Source organism: Equus asinus, chromosome 3 (genome assembly GCF_041296235.1).
Source record: "Equus asinus isolate D_3611 breed Donkey chromosome 3, EquAss-T2T_v2, whole genome shotgun sequence".
Lineage (NCBI taxonomy): Eukaryota > Metazoa > Chordata > Mammalia > Perissodactyla > Equidae > Equus > Equus asinus.
The window spans coordinates 24620295-24626436 of record NC_091792.1 but is presented as its reverse complement, the minus strand read 5'-3'; the positions used below and the strand labels follow the sequence as shown (position 1 = coordinate 24626436).

The following is a 6142-nucleotide window of genomic DNA, read 5'->3' as shown; positions in this document are numbered from 1 at the left end:
CCAATATGTTTGCAGAAGCATTATTCAAAATATCCAAAAACTGAAAACAACCAAATATTCATAAACACTAGATGGATTAAATAAATTGCATCTTTATTCAGTGGAATAATGACAATTAGAATGAAAAACTGCAACTATCCTCAATAACAGCTTATAGATCTCACAAATATGCTGTTGAGTACAGAAAACTAGATACAAATAAATAGTACTTCATAATTAATGTATAAAGTCTAAAACAGAAAAAGTCTTCTGTTAGAAATCAGATAATTCTCACCTCTGTTGGGAAAGAGTGACAGGAATTGGGAATAAAGGGGGCATCTGTGGTGACAGTAGATAGATATTATGACAATTAATCTATGCACTTAAATTTTGGTCACTTTAGAGCGCATGTTGTACTTTACCAAGGGTTTACTACAAAAATTATTATATGACAGAACTACCTAAGAAAACAGTGAATCATGTTAGATAAATGCACATATTGCTAAATGAAATTTTCAAAATAAAAATTAATGTAATTTTCTCGTTTGGAGAATGTTTCCATACGAACATTTTCATATCAATTTTTCTTATGTAGCAATTGCAAATTTGTGTAGAGAAATTGAAATATAAATATATGATCAACATTTAAACTGTAATTTTTATCTTTTCTCATAAGAACAAACTGTTGTTAACAATGGAACCTATTACATATAAGATTAAAAACTACATCTGTAAGAAACTAAAAATATTAATTTACAATTAACTATATAATTTTCAATAAAAGTGGCAAGTTGCTCTGACAATAGGATCAAGACATATACACGTGGCCAAAAACACGGTGGTGATACCTAAAGTGAGTGATTCCTTAACTAAGTATTGATATTGATCTTACATTTCCTAAAAATGAAATATTAAGATAAAAAGTGATTATCCCCAAAACTCATGCAAAATTCGGAAAAATTTTAAATCTATAATCAAGTTTTAAATTCAATAATGGGAATTTACCAAGAGTATTATTCTGTTATAATAGGTTTTAATTAACTTATCACTTTACGTATTTTTCTGTTCTCCAAGTCTTCCCTTTGTTTATTTTGCGTCAAATATTTTAAATTAGGTAGGAAAATAGTAAATTATGAATTTAGTTCTACAAATACATGATAAAAATTTACATTTTTGAAGTCTCCCCACTAATTATTAATTCTATTCTCTTTAATACTAGTTAATAAAGTATATATTTGGCAAAGTATTTGAAAAAGTATGAAAAGTACTATTTAAGGGTGAGTATTGACAATCCTACATGTGTTGATGGAGTAGATAAATATTATGATGATATAAACAACTTTGTATGGTAAGTTACCATTTTGAAATGAATTGTCAGGTCTCCTGGAGCAGGTCAGAAGTGGGGCAGAGGGCATGGAGAGGAGCTCAGGGGACTCAGAGCTCCCAGATGTTGCAGCTTTGTAATGCTGCCCTCTGTGTCTGCAGCATCCTCTGCTTCTTTCCCCATTGACCAGATCTGGCAGCCAGAAATTCACCATGTCTGTTCTCAAGATCGATGCCAGAGAAATCTTCCACTCTCATGGACATCCCACTGTTGAGGTTAATCTCTGCACCTCAAAAGTTCTGTTCAGAGCTGCTATGCCCAGTGGCACCTCAATTGGTGTCTATGGGGCCCTAGAGTTTTGGAGCAATGACAAGACACACTACATGGGGAAAGATGTCTCAAACGCTGTTGAGCATGTCAATAAAACTAGTGAGTCTGCCTTGATTAGCAAGAAACTGAGTGTGTGGAACAACAGAAGGTTGACAAACTAGAGATGGATGGAATGGAAAATAAATCTAAATTTAGCGCTAATGCTGTTCTGAGAGTGACCCTGGCTGTCTGCAAGGCAGCAGCTGTTGAGAAGGGGTGCCCCTGTACTTCCAAATTGCTGACTTGGCTGATAATTCTGAAGTCATCCAGCCAGTTCCAGCTTTCAATGTGATCAACGGTAATTCTCATGCTGGCAACACCCTGGCCATGAAGAAGTTCATGATGCTCCCCATTCATGGAATAAACTTCGGAGAAGTCATGCGCATTGGGGTGGAGCTTTACCAGGATCTGAAGAATGTCATCAATAAGAAACATGAGAAAGATGCCACTAGTGTGGGGGATGAAGGCAGGTTTGCTCCTAGAGAATAAAGAAGCCCTGGAGCTGCTGAAAAATGCAACTGGGATAGCTGGCTACACCAGTAAGGTTTTTTTTTGTTTGTTTGTTTGTTTGTTTTTGCGTGGATGTGGCTGCCTCTGAGTTTTCAGGTCAGGGAAGTATGACCTGGACTTCAAGTTGCCTGATGACCCCAGCAAGTACATCATACCTGAGAGGCTGATCCACCTGTATAAGTCCTTCATCAAGGATTACCCAGTGGTGACTATTGAAGACCCTTTGGAACAAGATGACTTGTGAAGTTCACCAGACGTTTACTGCCAGTAGAGGAATCCAGGTGGTAGGGAGTGATCTCATTGTGACCGATCTGAAGCTGATGTCCAAAGTTGTGGGTGAGAAATTGTGCAATTGCCTGCTGCTCAAAGCGAACCACATCAACTCTGTGACCAAGTCTCTTCAGGCATGCAAGCTGGCCCAATGGGGTGTCAGGGTGTCTCATTGCTCTAGGGAGACTGAAGATGCTGTCATTGCTGACCTGGTGGTGGGTCATTGTACCGGACAAAACAAGACAGGTGCCCCTGGCCAGTCTGAGTGCTTGGCCAAGTATAACCAGCTCCTCAGAACTGAAGAGCGACTGGGCAGCAAGGCTTAGTTTGCTGGTAAAAACTTCAGAAACTCTGTAGCCAAGTAAACTCTGGGCAGGCAGGATCCTGAGCCCTTCAGTCACTAGTTGGCTGATTAGACCTCTGCTCCTGAGGTTGGCATGGATAGTTCAAGATCCCCGTCAATACTTGCTGAGAGCTCTGGTGGTAAACTCCCCTCACTTGTCCCTGTGATGTTCTCTCACTGCTTCCTTAGAACAGCTAGAGAAGCCTAGCTTGACCATCTGGAACCATGTTGGAAACCCTAGCTCTGTAATCATGTGATTGACCCAAATCATTGTGTTTCTCACCTTGTTTCTCACCAAATGTCTTGAAATATCTACAGTACAATCCCTGAGATATCTACGGACAAGATCTCCTGTGGATTTGCATGCAAAATAAAAAGACCTCAGTGACCAGTAAAAAAATAAAAATAAAAATAAATTAAATTATCTGAAATAATATTTAATTAATAAAATTTAATCTCAGGAAAAACTTTCCATATCATTTCACTTAATTATTATAGCATTATAGTATGTTCTTTTTAGTGAACAAAGAAAAATTCAAGTAAAACAATCTTTATAAAGTGTTGAGAAAAGTCTAACCATGTTTTGGGATATAACGATTTGCATGTGCAACTATGAGATCTTAAACTTTTATTCTTATTATCTTTCATCGTGGGTCATAATACACCTGTAGTAAAGTATACAGAACACAATCATATGGCTCCATTGATTTTCACACAAATGCCCGAGTAATCACAAACAGGTGAAGGATAGGTCTTTGCAAACAATCTAGAAGTCCCTCTCATGTCCCTTGTAATCACAGCTCCCTCTTTCTTTCCCCAAAATAAACATTGTCCTGAATTCTAACACAGTACAATAGTTTTGGCGCTGTATACTTTATGTAGATGGTATCATATAGTATGTATTCATTTGAGTCTGACTTCAATTACTTGTTATATTATCTACATGATCTATCACCATTTCTGTATGGTTTTATTTTATTTCATGGCTATATGATGTCTAATTTACTAATGTAACAAAATTTATCTATCTTTTCTACTGCTTATGGACATTGGGGTTATTTTGAGTTTAAGCTGTTATGAAGAATATTATAAAACATCAAAAAACGTTGCTGAACATGAAATCATCATGCAAGTGCAAGTATTTCTATTGTGCTAGAATTTAATTTATTTATTACACTCTATTGCTAATGCTAACACAAATCACAGGAGTCCAGGATGCCAAGAGTGGGGATGTTCCATACACTGAGTTGGAACTTGGAAGATCTATGCCCCCAAAGTCAAAGTGAGCAAAAAAGAGCATGGCCATTAAAGGAACTGTAGCCCAGCTTTGAAACATCTCCATCCCTGAAATTAGTGTAATCAAATTAATTGATCAAAATTATCTACCAAATTATCAGTACAAGAATAAGTGACCAAACAACTCAGGTAAGAATTAATCTTAAAGACAGGCCTGTATAAGTGAGCAAAAATATATCCCATATTTTTTAATTGTAGCATGCTAAAATACCAAATAGTAAAACCAAAAACCAAATAAAAAACCAGAAAACAACAAAAATGCTCATCCTTAGCCACTCTAGTGCTTATACTTTGTCCTAATGAAAGGAATCATCATAATAGCAGACTTGGTAAACGTCCTTGGGTCCAACAATATGGACTCCCTCTCACTGAGCCTGTAATAGCTCTTGCTACTGTGGAATACTCAGCCAATTAGTGGTAGGCTCTAAAGTTAAGCCTTTGGTATGGCTCCATCCTTTGAAGAGCCCAGCCAGCCACCATGGGATAGATTGATTACATTGGATCTTTTGCCCCCTTGAATGGTAAATAATTCATGTGTACTGGATTGATACATATTCACGGTGACCAAGACTACCTTAAAGTTTTCCTTAGCTTGGCTAAACTTTAGACAGGTTTCTTCCAGACTTTAGGCCCCTGAACTACCGTTTTCTTTTTAGAGCATTCACTTTAGAAAACTTTCAATTATAAATTATTTTTCTGCCCCTTTGAAATGTGTTTAAATCTTCTCCTAACCTCTTGGCAGTTTTATAGCTCAGGAAATATCTTTCTCAAGGACCTAGGAACCCTCTCTTTGAAATGTGAACATCAAAGGAGATAACAGCCCTATTTCCCAGTCTCTGAGACCCTAACTTCAATGGGTACCAATTAGCAAACACAGAGAGCCTAATTACAGAGAAAAACCTTTGCAAACTCAGGAATAACTCAATGTGCCTGACAACCCCCAGAACCCCACCCCTAATGTCCTCTAATACTTTTCCACTAGCTCACCCCAATGGTTGAAAACTCTCCCTTCTTTTGTTTCAGTGGAATTGAATTCAGACTCCTTTCCTATTGAAATATTCTTGAATAAGGTTGTCCTTACATGTTTAACTTTGTCTGGTGCAATTTTTGCTTTGACATGGGTGTGGCTATGTGTTTTCCTTCTCTGTTTGCAGTGCCTTGACCAGCAAGTCTACTCAAGGGCTAACAAATGGACTGATTTGTTACAATAGGATTGTGAACAGAGCCTTGGAAAATCAATCGACAATAGGCAAAGGTGCTACAACAATGAGCACAATGTCCATGCAAAGGTTTGAACCTAATACCTGTAATGTTTCTGACAGATAGAATACCTTTGTCTGAGCGCCCTCTCACCGTTGCTTCCAGTGGCACAACTGAGTAAATTTTGCAGCATTGAGCAACTTGGGCCTTCTGTACTAGAGGTCCTGGTTCTGAGGGGAGGGATGTGTTTACCCAAGAACATATTAAGTGTTGCATTAAACTTAAAATTATTGACTCAACTTAGTTATTTTGAGCCCCTCCTGCTGGTAAAACAACAAGCAAAAAGGGAGCTACAATGCTGGTGGGGATAATTGACCACAACTGTCATGAGGAGCATGGGGGCAGGTAGAAGTATGTCTGGTGCTAAGGAGATTCCTTGGGGTAGCTCTTCGTGCTTCCACTGAGTCAAAACCTTAAATGGCAAGTATAGGAAGCACAATGTGACAAAGACGCGGTAAACAAAAGATTGAAACAGCTGGAAAAGTATAACTCGGCATACTTCCCTGGGCAAGTACTTTCAACCAGCTAAAGTGCTGACTCAAGTTGAGGGAAATCTAGTATGAACAGTGGAGGAGGAATACAAAGAATATCAGCTGTGGTCAGCCTCAGGACCAACTACAGCAGCAGGGCTGTTTACTAACCAGCAGCTTGTAATTTGTTGGGTTTTGTTGTTGTTTAAAAATAAAATTGTGACCAAGTTTTAAAAGCAGGAGCATTAAGGGATCTGTGCATTTAATGCAGTGTCTGAGGGAGACCTGAAAAATGTAAGATGAAGACAGTAGCACTTATTG

General features: G+C 38.0%; 1 pseudogene; it reads left to right on the top strand.

Moving 5' to 3' along the window:
- Window positions 1-1515: 1515 nt before the first annotated feature.
- On the top strand, window positions 1516-2817 carry LOC139044955 (alpha-enolase-like; annotated as a pseudogene).
- The last annotated feature ends 3325 nt before the right edge of the window (window positions 2818-6142 follow it).